Source organism: Capsicum annuum, chromosome 11 (genome assembly GCF_002878395.1).
Source record: "Capsicum annuum cultivar UCD-10X-F1 chromosome 11, UCD10Xv1.1, whole genome shotgun sequence".
Lineage (NCBI taxonomy): Eukaryota > Viridiplantae > Streptophyta > Magnoliopsida > Solanales > Solanaceae > Capsicum > Capsicum annuum.
In genome coordinates this window covers 153,740,812-153,759,152 of record NC_061121.1, presented here as the reverse complement: position 1 = coordinate 153,759,152, position 18,341 = coordinate 153,740,812, and positions in this window count along the sequence as shown.

Genomic DNA, 18,341 nt, shown 5'->3' with positions numbered 1-18,341 from the left:
TAAGTGACCTGGATGCTCTTTCTTGCTTTTGGAGTAAACCAGGAACTCATTAATAAATACAATCAGAAACAACTCTAAGAAAGATTTGACATACGCCATTTATCAAACTCGTAAATGTTATTAATGCATTAGATAACCCAAAGGACATCAATAAGAATTCGTAATGCCAATAACGAGTTTGAAAAACTATTTTGGGAATATCCTTGGGTCGGATCTTTAACTGGTGATATTCTGACACTAAATCTATCTTTGAGAACTCTAAATAACCATAAAACTGGTCAAATAAATTATCCACTTGGGGTAATAGGTACTTAGTATGGATGTAACATTATTCAACTATCGATACTCTACATATATTCTCATGCTACTTTTATTTTTCTTAACAAACAACACTGAAGGACCCCAAGGCCAAGCACTAGGATGATTGAATCCTTTAACAGGTAACTCCTACATCTTAAACTTTCTCAACTCAGCCAAAACCATCCTATAGGAAAGAATAGTAATTCGTCTAAATCCAAATTAATGCAAAATATAATGTCTCAACATGGAGGTATACCAAGAAAATAAGTGGAAAAGACCTCCTAAAGTTCAAACACTATAGGAAATAACTTAATAAAAGAGACCTCTGCAAGGACGAACACTTCTTCCCCACTAGCTTCTTAGCACAAAAGAAGGAAATTGTCTTCATTGAACCAGATTTATAAACGCCTTCCTATTCTAGATTATCCATTCCTAGCATGTCTAAAGTCACAGTCTTAACATTAAAATTCAGCATAGTATGATATAGGGACAACTAAGACGTACGTAGGATAATATAAAAGTCAAGCATATCCACAATCACCAAATCTACCCAAGTCTAAAAACCCATATACATTACAGATCAAGCATGATGAACATAAGTCACTACCACAGAGTCTCTAACTAGAGAAGATACATACATATGTGAGTCAAGCATATCACAAACCATATTTAAACCAAATACAGATTTTAACAGAAATATATGAATAAGCAGAACTCGAATTAAACAAACATCAACCATTTGATTACAAACATAAATAGTACCTATAATGATAGCATTAGAAGCCTCCACCTTGGATTTTCTTGGAAAGGCATAGCAAGGATTCTATCATCAATCTAAGCAACCTCTTTACTAGGTTGTGCTTCACCCAACTTACATTATAACCACCTTGATTTTCACCACAACCACCTTGATAACCACCAGTCCCACCCTACGGATGAACTCTACCATTACGACCACCACCTCTTCTAGCTGGAACTATAGATCTGAATAACTGATGACCCTAAAAGCTTGACTAGTTACTATTTAGATAATTTTTCTTAAATTTCCAACACTACCATAAGTAAAATAAGCTCAATCTAGTGAAGCTCGATTAGCAGAATAATATGAAGCCCCTTCTCTTCCCATAATTGAAGTCTTCTAAGTGGTCCTCAATAGACCTCCTTTAGATATTGGCAGAGCGAAATATATAGGATAAGCTGGATAAGCCTAAGATCCACAACTTCTAGAGTGAGACCCGCTAAAGTTGACCGCATTCCAAGCCATCTTCACTACTATCTTTGCTTGACCAACCTATTTGAATCCTTCCACTTTCTTCACAAAGTCAAAAATATCACAAAAAGTTTTCTCCAAAGAATTCATCTGCAGTGCCATAACCTATAATTCAGTATTTAAATCTTTTACAAGAGGTGAATCCTCTCCTCTTTAGTACCAAGAAACTTAGTAACATATCTTAAAAAGGTATGAAACTTAGCCTCATAGTTTGTAACCAACATATTGTCTTGCTCAAGATCTGAAAAATCATTTTTTTCTTATTATGCAGGGTGCACACCACATACTTTTCTAAGAATAGGATATGGAACTGAATCTATTTAAATAGAGGTAAAGCTCGAGATCAACATTCCATATAGTCCCCCACCATTGCTTAAATTCACCTTACAATTATAAGGTAAAAAATACTACACCATGCTGCTCCATAATGCCTATATTGAGTAGCCTCTCATAACAGTCAACAATAAACTCAAAATATTCTCTATAGTATAACCAAAAGGGTGGGAGGTTTCATCTTTGAAAACTTAGTCAACAGTTCTTGCTCAGTCCCTATCATAACAAGACCTAAAACTAGATGAAGAAAAGCTTTCATCCCTAAAAACTCAACCATCCTAGTGGTCACAATATTAGCAAGCTGTACCCCTGGATGCTGTTAAGTAGGTATCGTGGGCATGGATCCAGTACCTACCAACCTACTTATAAAAGCAAGCACCCGTTGAATCAATTCAGATGATATTTGGGGAAGAGCTACACCTTATAGATCAAATACTGCTCCTTCTTTTCCAAAATTTCTTTGTTCATAACCTCATCATAATATACTAAGGATAGGGAGGTGTCTCAGATCTTTATTAGGTTGGATTATCTACAGGTATGGCCCCACCTATGGTAGGTGTTTCCTTATCTCTTTCCAGCATGTTACCCCATCCCCAACATATGTCGGTAGGCTCTAGAACTAGAACTCTTGGAATGGGAACTATTACTCTAGCTCTATTTATTCCTATAGTCACCATTTGTAAAATAATATAAAGAAGAGGCTAGATTTGTTCTCGTAGTCACCATTTGCAAAACAATATAGTGAAGAGGATAGATACCAATTTGGATTGCTCGATACTAATTTGGATCACAAATACTAATTGGAATCAAGTTATAACACAAAAGAAGAAAGAACACGATATTTTCCTGAAGTCCCATAGTCTTTCAATGAAAAGTACAGACATCTTTGTATCATTCTGTAAGACTCTACTGGACTTATTTTGGTATAATGATATCCACAAATTTAGGGCTCTGATACCAACTTTATCACTATCCAAACCCCATCATGAGTAATACCCACATTGAGCCTTTGATAGGAGAACTATTTAATCCAAATATTAAGTACTGATACTTAACCAATTTAAACAAGGTGATACAATTTTATATATATTAATAGCAATGTTTAGTAGTCCTAAACAAAATAATGCAAAAATAATTCAAAATGCTAAAAATTCCCCTAAAAATTAAAAGTCAATGTACAAAAACATCTAAATAAAGAAATCTGTGGGTACAACCTGGGAAAATAGAACAACTGAATTATCAATGTCTGAAATAAATGGACAAGAGCATAATGTAATATGACACATGGCTACTCATAAGATTAAGCTCACCTTTGATTTGGAATCGATCATTGTCTACAGCTAATATCTCATCTGAGCCACTAAAATATGCTTTAAACTTGACAAAAAAAGATCACATGTAGTATCAATAAAATGACACTATGTACTAGTAGTACATAGGTTGACTCAACTCAATAAACATGAATACATATCCAAAAATTTATAAACGAGAGCAACTATGTCACTTAGAAATTATATATTCACTTAGTATTTTGTCAATAATTAATCATGTAACCAGAGAGCATAGAACAAGTATGAATATGCAGCAAAGTCAAAAACATGACCCATAACAACTAACTCAACTTTACACAATTACCTCTTTTATTGCACTTCAACAATATCAAATTAGTTTAAGTATATCAATATCCAGACCACTCATAGATCCTACAACAACAACAATATTACCTTATTCACTCAAGAAACCAAAATAACAACTATAATACAACCCAACTCACTCAACAAACTAAAAAAGCACAATAATATAACCCAGTTCACTCATGGACCCATCAAACTCACTATTATCTTATACACATATGCTATAGGTATTATAAATTCCCAATAGCCATGACTTGTATGGAACGATCTTAGTCCATGTACTAAATAACCCAAACAACTACTGTCTACCGCCCTTATCCCAAACCAAGTGTTATACCATCCTTATACTTTCTATAATCCTCCAATTCTGTGATGGTGACCTCACCGATTATTTCACCATATCAACCCAAGTCATAACATATACAATAACAATACGATATAATAAAATCACACATGCACTTTTAGAAAAGTCATTTTATACAATATTATTTCAAGTGATCAATAATTTGTAAAATTGTCTAATAAGTTAACATCAATAGCTTGAATTGCAACAAGTACACAAATAGGCAATTATCACTGACATATAAATTAAATTAAGTCTTCAACTACAACTTAACCATCACCTACCTGAATTTAAGCCTTGCAATGCTCTAAAGAATTGGAGCTTTGTCTTTTCTTACAACCTTGACTTGATTGTGGTCTAAAAACAACAATGTAAACACTAATAAAATAATGCTTTACTAATTTCAAGGATTACCACCTAATTCCATAACCCTAAGGTCAATTTCATGATCATTCCCTTATTCTAGGGTTTTTCTACCTTCATTCCACTTTAATTTTATGAAATCATATTTGCAAGAACAAATTCTTACCATGCAATTAAAATACATCCAACCTTAACAAAAACACAAGGATTACACCTTATTTCACTACTTTACATTAAAAAGTAAACCCAGGTAATGTTAATTTCCCCACTATGATTAAAACCCAGTGATTCCAAAGGTTCAACATTAAAAAACTAGTTAAATAGGTTGATTAATATACCTCAAAGAAGGAATTTGGGTGGAAACTAATGAGTTTTTCCTAAATTTCTCTCTCTTAGTCTTGAATAAATGTGGAATGAAAATGCTTTTTAATACTAAAAATTGCATTAACCATGCATAACCTACAATAACAACTTGATTCCTACTATAGTGGGATCTGCCTACTATGGCATGACTGACCAAATTTGACTTCTGCTATAGTGGGAATATTCTTGATATAGCGAGTTTGTGGTAGCATATAGTGTCCTGCTATAGTAGCCTAGCTAAGGAAGAAAACCCAATAGCCCCTATTTTTACCAATTTTACAACACACTTTGAGATTTTTTTCATCTCGAACTAACCCTATATGTGGAGTTCTACTAACCCAAGCTTACTTCTAAAAGTTCCTAATAACTCCATAACCTCCTAGATATCATACTATGGTCTCAAATCATATCATCAACAATCTATCCAGTATCATATTTAACTAGACCGCAATATACTTGGAATTTTTCCAAGACTAACCTAGTCTGAAATTTCTAACACTTCATCTGGGGAGAATATTAGCCAAAATTTTAGAACACTAGACTATATCATAATGTTGGAAAATGTCGTTACAAAAAAACAAAAGTGTATTATGAGTACCAAACATGTGACACTTTGTAAGTATCATAGGCCGACTAAGCTCCAGTAAAATAAAAGTACAATAATGCATGAATGTAAGTAAAGTAAGCTTAAGAAAGATCAGAAAGAAGTAACACACCAAGTCTAGACAATAATAGAGATATAAGAAAATTTATTGTGAAACATAGAATAATAATCTAACTACAACCAAACTAGACCCTCATAAGTGCAGAAGGTACAAGTTACAATTAATAAAACCCAACTGGCCCTCATAAGCATGGTGAATGAAAATTACAAAGAAATCAATAAAATAAATAAGTGCATAAGAATACCACAAAATGCAATATAAAATTAGAGGAATTTCCAACTACACCTTAATCCTTCTACTCTATATACCATGCTTGGAATCAAATGGGGCCTCTAATATAAAAACTAGTAATACAAGAACTTAAAATCAAATCGAGGCTAAAATAATTCAAATCAGTAGTATCAAGTGCCAGAAATCAAATTGAGGCTAAAATAGGTAAGAATCGGTAGTATCAAGTGCCCAAAATTAAACAGACTCTAAAATAGGTAAGAATATGTAGTATCAAGTGACTAGAATTGAAATGATGCTAAGATAGTAAATTTTCCCTTTTTAAAATCTCAAATCTAGTTTGATGTTTCTCAAATTCCTTTTTTAAATCAAAAAGAATATTTTTAGGCTAATTTACCAAAATACCAAGGATATACAATCAAATAACATGCATAATATGTAATGATCCTCTGGGTCATTTTTCTTATTTCTATGCATTCTTAGTGTTTTAAGTTTTTATATAATTGTCCCAAGTTATTTATGACTTGATGGGACTGACAGTTCGGTTTTCAAACAGTTCCTTTGGAAATTTTATTAATACCAAACGTGTTGTGAAATATTTAAAGTAAATTAGAATTTGATAGAGATATATTTTATTACCTTTCTAATTTTTGATGTCTTTCAAAAACTTTTTAGTTATGGTACACTTATATGATTTTATAACCTATTAATATTTTAAACGGAGATAATGAATCTAGATATGCTAAAATATTATTATTTTTTGATAGTAATTTTATTCAAAATATTTTTTTATTAATTATGATATATTAACAAAGTTATATTTATTTTACCACCAACCTATGCAATACCCAAAAATACACATAATGGATAAATAATTAAATGTGGGTGTTTCCACATCCACTTTCACGATGAGGTGGAGGAAGGTGTGCAACATTTAAGTACTAAATAAGTGTCACTCACTTACACATATTCATACCTATAAATTTACAACTTCACATTATATATTCTCTAAACAAAATATAAGTTTTCATCCATGTTCTGTCTACTAATTGAAAAGTACATAACTGCAACATATTTTCTCTCTATATATAGATGTTTATATTGAAGTAAGGAGAAAACTGTAGGAATGAAATATATACTTTGATGTTATATTTGACCCCCGAATATAAAAATATCTACATCAAGTTATTTAAGCTCGAGTTTTAGTGAGTCACTATTCAGAGGTTTCTCGAAAAGGCTTTTAACTTTGGCTTTCAGGTAGGCTAGGCTTACCCTATTCCTAGACTGAGTAACTTATGGTAATTGTGTATTATTATTCTAGTTTTGGGTAGGTAGTTGTATCCTGGGTATCGTTTGAAATATTTCATGCCTTAGTTATCCGGTTAGAGCCCCATTCAAGTAGGTTTTGATCCCGTTATCTTTTAGTATGATGTAGTATTTATGAGCTTAGGGTGTATTATTAAGTTGATAAACCTTGGATTGCTCCCTTTTAACTAAGTTATGCATATGTTTATTTAAATGTATTTCAGTTATGATTTAGGACCAGCATATACTTTATTTCTGTTATTTATTATGAGTTCTTACTTGCACCACTTTGGCATCAGTTATGGTGTGGTTTGGGATTTAGTTGTACAATTGAGCATGGCTAAATATTATTTTTTATTTGAGTTCGGCATCTGGTGATGATAAAATCTGAGAGTTATGGTACTAATTACTGTTGTTTTGGGATTTATGGTTTCTTTGAGTTTCGGTCGAGTCCGATATCTAATTATGAGTTCTATTATATATAATATATGTGGCCTCTCATTGTTTCCTACTATTTCTAATTTTATTTATCATATGAACTTTTATTATTATCTACCAATACTGGTTTGAGCCTGATGTCTGGACTCTCATTACTAATAATTGGTGTTGGTTCGAGCTTGGTGCACATTTGGACGACTACTATGGTTGCTTGGAAATGGTTCAGTTACATATTATTTATGATTTTTCTTTTAATTACTTCTTGTATTTCCCCCCGACTTATGGGGCACGGTTGGGTTAATTGTCTTCTTCAGTGTGGACGAACTTATAGGACCCAGTTAGGTTATGTTTTCTTTGACTTCTCATTACTACATTATTTATCTTTTTGTATTGCTTTTACTTATTCCTTTTGTGCATTTCATAGATTGGTGGTTGTTTACTTTTCTATCTCTTTTAATTGCTGACTTAGATTATACCCTCACTTTTCGTTATACTTTTTTGGTAGTTGAGCTCAGTCGGCCGATGATGCCTACTGGGTACATGTTGCTTTGGTACTCATAATGCACTTTTGTATCTTTTTCCTAATGCAAATCTAAGTACTAGCAGCCAGTGTGGAATGATTCCTCTATTCCAATATGATCGAGAGCAGGGTAGGCTTGCTGTTGTTCGAGGTTGATCCTTATTCGTCTGTTCCAGTATAGTCTTTTTCTTTTAAGAATACTGTATGTATGTTATGTATATTTTGGGCTATAGTCTAGTACTCTTATTTTATTAGTAGTGGCTCTAGTACCAGCCTCAATTGAATAACCAAAATTAAGTTCATTAATACATAACCAAAGTATCCCATGATCATATTGATGGGAGGGTAATCATATTAAAGAAGTTAAATGCTAATTATAAAGCCTCGGGAAACCAAACTTAAGGCAAGCAACTTCTCAAATCTAAACTAAGGCATCCGACAATGGGTCTAAAGTCCACCAAGCATACTAGATTAGCTCAAGAATAAACGAGACCACCTAAACTAAGGATTCATGGTATAATTCTACTCTAACACCCCTAAGTAAGTGTGTAAAGTCATACAATCCTAAGGAAAGTTTATCCAAAGCACAACTTCTCCTTAACAATTGGAGTACGTAAGTTGTAATATTCCAGGAGGCTAAACAACACACTCACTCACACATAATCCTATACTTTCCTTTTCGAAGAACCTTAAACTGCTTCCATGGTAACAAAGTAATAATATATGCATCAATAGACGAAGAATGGTACCCATATGGTGAATTTACATGCTAAGTCAAAATATTTGGTTAAAAATTACCCATGCGGCTTGCTTAGAAAATCCTGAAATTGGATCGTCAATTATACACTTCATGGGACAAGGATCTTGAGCTAAAATTTTGAGCATAACCATCTCCCAAATCAATCTTAAACCATCCCCATAGGTCCAAATAAAATCAAGAATTAAGATAGAAATTAACAAAACTAAGGCCTAAAATTTATGAAATAAAGATAGAAAATTGATTAAAGATCAAAATCCAATAACCTTATGCTTTAATAGGATATCCCACAACAGTGCTTAAGCTCGAAGCTCTTAATAATGGAGGAATATAGAGTTGAGAATAGCTTCAAAAAAAGTGGAGAAAAGGATATATAAAATATGATACGACCGTTGTAGTAGTGGCACGGTCATATAAATGTCGTCGCCTAAGCAATGAATCCTCTACATAAGTAGAGGTCACTTTTCCTATATGCTCTGCTTAAATAGGGCTTAATCCATATGAGAACTTTTTCCTTGTGAAGCTAAGTTCATAAATGGCCTGTAATGACCCTTTAGGTCATTTCTCATATTCCTGCTTATCTCTACCGTTAAGGCTTCTCCATGGCTACCCCAAGTCATTTATAACTTTTTGGGACTGATGGTTCAGTTACCGGACAGTGTGTTTGGTTTTTAGAATCAATTTTCTATTTAGAAATCTTGGATGGTTCCAAATTACCATTGGGCAAAAAGTTCAGTAAAATAATCTTATATGCAAACTTTGACTTCTCCAATAACTCCAGAATATCAATCTTAGGCTTGGAAGACCTTTGGATCGAGTCCCAATCCACCCGATCTCATTTCGGCCTATTGGTCAAAAAGTTAAAAATCAAAAAGTATGAGTGTAGGACCTACATTTGGTCGAATTTACCTCTGATTGAAAATTCAACTTCGCCAAAGCATCCAGAATATTGAATTTAGTGTGGTTACATAGTTCATTTGCAAAAAAAATGGATCTCGAACGAGTGCCGAGGCATTATTGCAAACTTGAAAATTTTTCAAAGTTTGCTGATATCTGGTGCACGATGATCATAGAGGGTGGATGGAGATCGCACTACGAAGATCAATAAAGGGAAACGGTAATTATAGCATGGCAATTTCAACCTTGGCATGGCGATCGTGGCTTTGTAATTTCAGCCCGCGTGATGGCAATCGCGGCATCCGGTCTATAAATAGACCCCAAGTCATAAATTTGGGCATTTTCTGTTCATCTTTAAGAGCCTAAAATCCTAAATGATTATGATAACTCAAAATTGAGTTGTTTGGGTGACTTAAAAGATTGATCATCATTTTTTATCGGGAATATCGTTGAACTTAAGGTAAGAATCCTTTGACATGCTTAAATTTCTTAGTTTGGATCCAAAACCCCAATTTAGCCTAGGGATAGATTTTACCCAAAAAGTAGCCTTGTTTTCACCCATTTCTTCAAGGTTATGGTTCTTTGTTCATGTATGAATATTGGGTTGATCTCAAAAATATGATTTTTATAAGTGGGACCCACTTGAATTTTTTAGTGTCTGTTTTGGAATTGAAGCATAATGGTGTAATATTGGTATCATTAGACTCAAATTGATGATTAGATTATGATTTTGATAGCATGATGGAATTTTGGCGATTTTAAAGTAAAGATGATCGTTTGGTGAGCGACTTGAGGTTTTGCGGTTCAGCCTTAAGGTAGGCTTTTGTCTACTCTTCTTCCTAGAGGATGTGTGATGTATATTGCGTGTCAATATGAATGATAATATTGATTATGGATAGAATGACTTAGTATAGAATATTAAATTTTGGGGATTAGATGGGGTTTTTGACCCATAAGTTGAATTATTTATACCCTTTTTGAACCTGGTTGCCTTCTTTCTAGATTGGACTAATTTGTAGCATGAATAGGATATAATGTTAGTTTTGGGATGTGGTTTAAGTGTGGAATCATATATTAGTACACTTAATCTTGTTGGGCTAGTGTGGTGATGTTAAAACTATAATTTGGGTAGAGTTGACTTAAATGCTCATGTTTCTAGTCGAAGTTCCTATCTTAGACTTGATTATAGATTACTTGACATCTAGAAGTTGAACTGGATACCTTAGCTTAGTTTGGGGCATAGTTTTCCTAAATATGTAAATTGAGGATTAAAAGTAGGATCGTCCGGCCTACCTTATGCCAAGACTTGTGTTAGCCTTGTGGGCTTATTTATGGGTGTTCGGCATAGTTGGGACTAGTAAACCTTAGTGTAAGGTTACTTTGTGGTTTTACGAACAACAACGGCATTTTTCCACGGATAATGACTAATGACTTATGGCCATGATATGTCTTATAAAAATGATGTTGGGCCTTTAGAGATGCTTATTCCTCTTAGATATGATATTGGGACATTAGAGATGCTATTTTCTCTTAGATGTGATATAGGATTGTTAGAGATGTTATTCCTCTAAGTCATGATATATGAACTATAGATACGAGATTTCTTGTTGATGTGATATTTCTCGTAGTTATGAGTTATGCTTATTGATACATTATGCCTCCTATATGTGAGATGATTATAAATATTCTTCATAGCTTATAGAGATGTTGTGACTCATGGATACGCTATGGATTATAGACATGAGATGATGTACATACATGATTATTGATATGAGTAGGCCTAAGGCCGTGATTATGATGTTATGATTATTCCGAATAAATTATTGAGCCAAAGGTCATGTTATGATATTGGTCAGATATTTGGGAAGTAATTACCCTTGTAAATGATACAGTTTTAGCTTATGAATATATATATATATATATATATATATATGAATATTTATATACACATCTCTCCGATATGGGACAGAGGAAGACGCTGTATGATATTTATGATTTTAATGTTTGAATACTGGAAATGACATGCATAGATTTGGTACATTCATGATTATTGCATCGGTGATTGATATAATTCCAATTAGATTATAATCTTATTATTGTTGTCACTAACTAAGGGCTAAATCCCACTTCCTACCTTCAAATGAATTTCTTCACAATAGTAACTACCTAACTTAATGAGTAAATTATATGTGTAAAAGAGATTAATGATGATCTTTTACAGATTTGATCAAGATATATTCTGGTCCATGATTCGACATAACTATTTACTCCAATCGTGAGATATTCTGACCCTTTCTACACTTTTATAGAGATTTAGTCCTGAAGTTTACTCCGAGCAACATACTTACAGATTTACACTCTTTTGGCAACGGCTTAAGTCCATGCACCTATATTAAATACACTTATTAAGGATATGGTATTTATGATGAAAGGTGAATTATGAAAATATACTCTACCTTGCTTCTCTTTTCATATCTATTTACTTTATCCCTCGTAAGGCTTGTCATTCACTTTAGCCCTCGTGGGGCTTGCACTTTACTTTAGCCCTTATGGGGCTTGCTCTTTATTATGTGACTTTGGGTTGGATATTATAATGATGATATTGATATCCGGTAAGGCCGGAGGATATTATGATGATGTGATGATACCCAACAAGGCCAGGGGATATTGTGATGGTGATGTTGATACCCATAAAGGTTGGAGGACATTATGATAATGTGATGATACCCGGCAAGTTAGAATATATTATGATGATAATGTTGATACTCAGCAAGGCCGGAGGATGCTGTGATGATTATATACCCAGCAAGGCCAGAGGTTAATTATGATGATGATAGTTATAATGATAATGATGATGATGATTATGGTATTGTGGATTATATTTCATTCATTCTTGCATACACATTGCCTATCACCAGTATGCACCTATGTCTATCAACCGGTATGAGGCAGTTGCATAGATATGGGTAATGACTATGCCTTGTATTATTATATGCTGATTGAACCTCCTGAGTCTGGGGCAGTGGGGGTACACGTAGGCTCGACAAGGCATTTGGTTGTCCAGAATAGCTGGTTACTTATATTGTTATTGATATTGTTATTATCATTATTATGGCTAATTTATGTCAGATTGGCCATTGATTCAGTATCGAGATCTGAGGTATGTTTTTGGCCTCTTCTATCTTATGATTGCATTATTATGCATGACTATTTCATGTCTAGCCATGTGGATTAGAAACCCTGAATATGGTAGCACTAGGTCCTAATAGGATTATAATGAGGCCTTAAAAGTGAAGACATGATGATTTAGGTTATGCTTTGAGTTGACTTCATACCTATATGAATGTATGTATGTGTATAAATATATACACACACCTAGCTATATATGTGTGTATATATATATATATACATACACCTAGCTATATGCAGCTAGGGAACTACCGTATATCCCTTTCTTCAATTGTTCATATTGTATACTTATTCCTTGGCTTTGTATATATATATATATATATATATATATATATATATATATATATATACCGTAAATCTCAATACTATACCATATATCACTGGCCAATATGCAAAGTACAAGTGGAAGAAAGACATACACACACACATACATACACATACACACACACACATATATGTGTGTGTGTGTCTTTCTTCCACTTGTATTTTGATTATTGGCCAGTGATATACGGTATAGTATTGAGATTTATAAATATGACTCAAGTAGAATAGTTTCTCCTTGTTACTTCCTTAGTCTTAACATGTCAGTCTATTGGACATGAATAAGATAGTTTATCCTTATTACCTTATTGGTTGTCTTATATGGTTGTTGGATATTTGAGTGTAGTTTTCATTCTATTTATATGTTATATATATGGTTTATCTTTGGAGCTCAGATGCCAGTTGCCTACTGAGTACCATTTATTTGGTACTCATACTACACTTCTGCAGCCTACAGATCATAGTACAGGTGATCGTTGTTGATGTGTGTCATGTGGAGTAGCCATGGTTTGGAGACTTAGAGTGAGCTCCTGACGTTCGAAGTATTACTTATCGCTCCCTTATGTATTAAACTACTCTCTTTATTGTATTCGAAGATAAGTTATATCAGTATATTTATTTGTATTTCACTCTTGTACACTTGTTCTATTAGAAGCTTTAGTAGTGGTACCACCAAGTTTTGGGATTATATTATGTAATTGCTTCTTTATGTCACCTATTCCGCAATTTTTTTCTTTATATGATTCATAGTCCATTACTGGTCATTCCAAACTGCAAATTTGGCTTACCTACTGATGGGTTATAGTAGGCGCCACCATGACCTAAGAAATTGGGTAGTGACATGGCTTTAGAATGGGATGTGATTTACATTTTATCCTCCATTTGAAATTTCTTTGAATAATGACCTTCATTAAGGGTGATCTTGATATTTTGGCCCCGCTAAATAATTTTTTCTAATAAGGCAGTGGTTTTAACTTTATTCTATACGATGGATATTTAGGATATTCTTGGAAAGTAAACTTGCATAATTGATCATAAGTTTTATATTATACGTAAAAGTTAGAACTTAGGTACGTTTTCCATTTGACAGAAGTTCAAACTTTTTCCATAAGGCATAAGTCAGACTTCATGAAATAGTATAAAATATTTCCAGTAAATCATCTGAAATGATGTAGACTATTGGCCATCGGGCATAAGTTAGTTTTTGTAAAGCCCTAAGCTAAGTTTTACCTATAAACAAAGAGTTATAGAATATTTCATAAGTAATACTTAGTCATACAAGTAAACTATAGTTCATGAGGTGAAATTTATTATTGTATCTCCAATAAAGTTTATCAATTTAAGGTCATTTAAAAAAAATTATTGAACAGATATTATTGGGTTCAATATGTATGAAAAGTGTGAATGAAATATGAAAGAAAAATAGCAGAGAGAAAGAGAGACACTAAAATGGAAAGTGTACTCTTTTAAAGAAAAGTTCACTAATTCTCCCACATTGGTGGGAGAAGGGAACTTTGAAGTGTTTATAATAATCACTTACTCCACATGGATAGTGAGGCAAGAACAAGGTGGTACCTCGCGCCGTTGTCGTCGTCTCTCGCTCGTCTCGGCTTCGGATTTGGATTTGGATTTGGATTTGTCAAATGATCGATCGATGAGATCTATCTTTTTGGACAAAATTTATTTGACAGAAATTTAATCCAAAAATACTAAAGGGAAAGTGCAACAATTTTTTTGGTGTTTTGATCCTCCATTTATATGCATGTATGCAGTGGCGGAAACACTGTTTTGAAATACAGTGCAGAAGCGAATTGATGCTTTGGAAGGTGTCACGCCTTAAATCCTATTGGGGCGGACTGGCACCCGTAACCAAGGAGGCCCGGGAGAACCAACTCATCACCTTATACTTCCCATGCATACCTCTATGACAACCCAAAATTCGGAAAGCATCATATCGCATATAAAAGTAAATAATCACCTGTATAAGCTTGAGCACACATATATATATGTATATACAATACTTGGCCGTTGGAGCCATCACGTCTATTAACAAAACACCACCTTAACTGTATATTAGGTCTACAAAGCCTCTAGACAATACACAGAGTTTAAATAAGGTTGGGACACACCCCGCCATATAACTAACTTTTATATAATACCAAAAGTGACTAGATATGACACGAACAAAGCAAACTGGAGCTCACCAAAAGCAGCTGGATATCCTGGCTCCTACTTGTGCGGTGTATGAGCTGAGGTACCTGTGCGTGCAGCATGAAATGCAGGTCCCCGTGGGTGACGTCAGTACAAAATATGTACTGAGTATGTAAAGCTGTAGATAATCACATATGATATCGTAATAGGAGTGGACCACACTTACTAGAACTTGTGACAACCTGTACATTGTATTTATTCAATCACTTTACCTTTGTTCCTATCATCTTTGTAATCACTACTGTACTGTACTGTGACCATTAGGCTGCCTCCAGTACATATCAACTGGGATCGACCCATGATAGGCTTATGCCCCTGGGATACCACCCATAAACACATATATAGGGATCAACCCATGATAGGCTTATTCCCCTGGGATACCACCCGATAAGAGAGAACTTCTATCACTTAGTTCAATTAATCTTTGAGATTTTTATTTTGGTCACCACTGCATTTTTGATACTTTGAAACAATAATATATCAATAAGAGACATATAAATAGACCATCAATGCAATAACATTGAAGTAAGAACTCATTGGCACATCAATGAAGTGTTTTGGAGTCATCAATTCCATAACAATGAAGTAGGAACTTATTAGTATATCAATGAAACGTTTTGGAGTCATTAATAGCACATGGATCTTGTTTGAGTAACCGGATACCTTCTGACATTCATTAGTGCAATAAACATGTAAGATTTGGAAAACAAGTAAGTATTGGAATGTCTTGACATCTTGTAGGGTGGAAACAAGTTCATTGGTAACGTAGGACATCATACAAAACCATTATGGATCATATGTTATTGAATAACTTTGGAAACTTTCTTAATAGAACAATTGTTCACTTTCATGCCAAAGATATGGTATAGAGTATGCTTTACATACCTGACTATCAACCTTCAATACTAGTCCCAAATGGACTTCCCGTCTTTTCGGATTACTTATCTACAATGAACATATATAGCAATCTAGTACTAGCAACCAAACATCACAATTCAATTATTTGAATTCACCAAACTAGTGGTTAAGTAGTAAGCCTTAATTACACCATAAAGGGTGTCACTTTAACCCTCTTATACTCCAATTATATTCACATTCCATGCATATTCATACAACATCCTCCAATATCAAGTTTGGATTCATTTATCCTTCCAACCAATCCATTAAACCAAATTGAGTCATAGACATAAATAATCATCAATTCCATAGTATATCACCATATCCACCTTCCATAACTCAATTACCATATCCACCTTCCACAATTCAATGCAACCAAACCATGCAAAATAGTCCATAACCTTATTTCCATCACCTTTCAATAACAACCAATACATATAATCCTCTATCACACATATACATATGGAAAAGAATAAAGGCAAATCATATTCATACCTTAGAATTCACCTCTTGATTATGCAATCCTGTTTGCACAAATAATAGGTGTCGTTCGAAGCTCTCTAGATGACAAACGCAGTTATCGGATCACTTTGGAATTTCTACTGTTGAATCAAAAGTAATTTAAAGGTCAAATTTGGCTAGGGTTTGTTATTTCTCAATGATTGATGATGAAAATGAGTTTTTGAACTAATATACATGTATATATACACATATTCCCGTCCATAATATAATAGGAAATGCCCAAAATGCCTTTAAAATTTAAATAATGTCAAATCTGTCCTTTGGTGGATTTTTTGATAAGCTAAAGTGGATCGACCATAACTCTTTCCTCCGATATTGGATTTGGGTAAAGTTGGTATCGTTGGAAGGATAATTCAAAAGGGATTTCATTTAATATAAAGTAGGCCATCCAGTTCGTCCTGTACAAGGAGTTATGGTCGTTTGAAGTTGACCCTAAAAATCTATTTTGATAGGATGAAGTAAAACGAGTATAACTGCTTACTCAGATGCTGGATTTGGATGAAACCAATTGCATTGGAAAGAAGACTCAAAGACCTTTCTTTTTATATGTTGCGGCTCTCCCAGTTCATTATAGTAAGGGAGTTATGATCGTTTGAAGTTGACCCAAAAATTCGACTAGCCTCAGTAGTTTGTGTGCAGGAAATTTTCCTGCACATTTACTATTCCCAAATATCCCGGCCACCATTTTATAGTTTCAAACGTGCTCAATTATATCGAAACCTATCCATTTTTGAAAATCTTTATATCGTTGTAAAGCTTATTCAATAACCTTCGCATGGAACCATCGACAGGCAAATTCCGGTACAAATAAAATAAAAAAATTAATTCCATATAAATAAGACCAATACACGTACTTGAATATGGGGTGTTACAGAAGGGATGAAACCCTTCAATAAAATGACACACTGATTCATGAAATGGTATGCCTGTTTGAAAAAGACACATTCTTTGGACAAACAGACATGATTTTCCAGAAAGGTCACACCTTTTAAGTGAACCATTGCCACTTTTTAGAAGAGGCACCTGATGGCTATATAAATTTGCTTTCATCCATAGGTTTAGAAACGAAAAAAAAATTTGAACATAGAAACTCTTTTTGTCTTCAAAAACTTTCCGTGTGATCAATCAAATCATTGAGTGAGTTCGAAGAGATTCCAATTGTTTGAGGTACCGCTACGGTTGGTTTGTTTGGTCATTTTATCCTGAGAGAAAGATTCCATAACCTTGGGTATAGTGAGGGGAATTATTCCTTAAGGACACTCCTTGAAGTCGGGGGACTTGATCTTAAAAATTCTGTTTCATCTCGAAATTAACATACTTCTTGGATAGATTATTCGTAATCTTATGTTGAAGGTGTTAAAAAACTTCATAAGTGTTCTTGTCTTACAGTTGAACTGGTGTTGAAGTAATTGTTGCATATATATACAGATTCTTGTACCCGAAAATATTGAAAATAATAGATACAAAGTCATGACCAAACACTTTGAGGTACAAAAGTTCAAGACTGGACACTTTGAGACACAATAGGCATAATTTGCTCCTTACTCAAGGCTTCGCCATGCAAGATGTCATAAGCCTATTGGACTTGATCTGTGCTCTATTATACCTTTCTAGATTGAAAATTATGTTACTCTACATTCTTAGCCTTAATTTTTGGAGAGAAAATACCATAAGGATTCTCATAATTATCTAAGGTGCGTTATTAAATCAAGCTTACGATTATAACATTGATTTTAGATGAATTACTATTTTAATATATATATATATATATATATATTTATATAT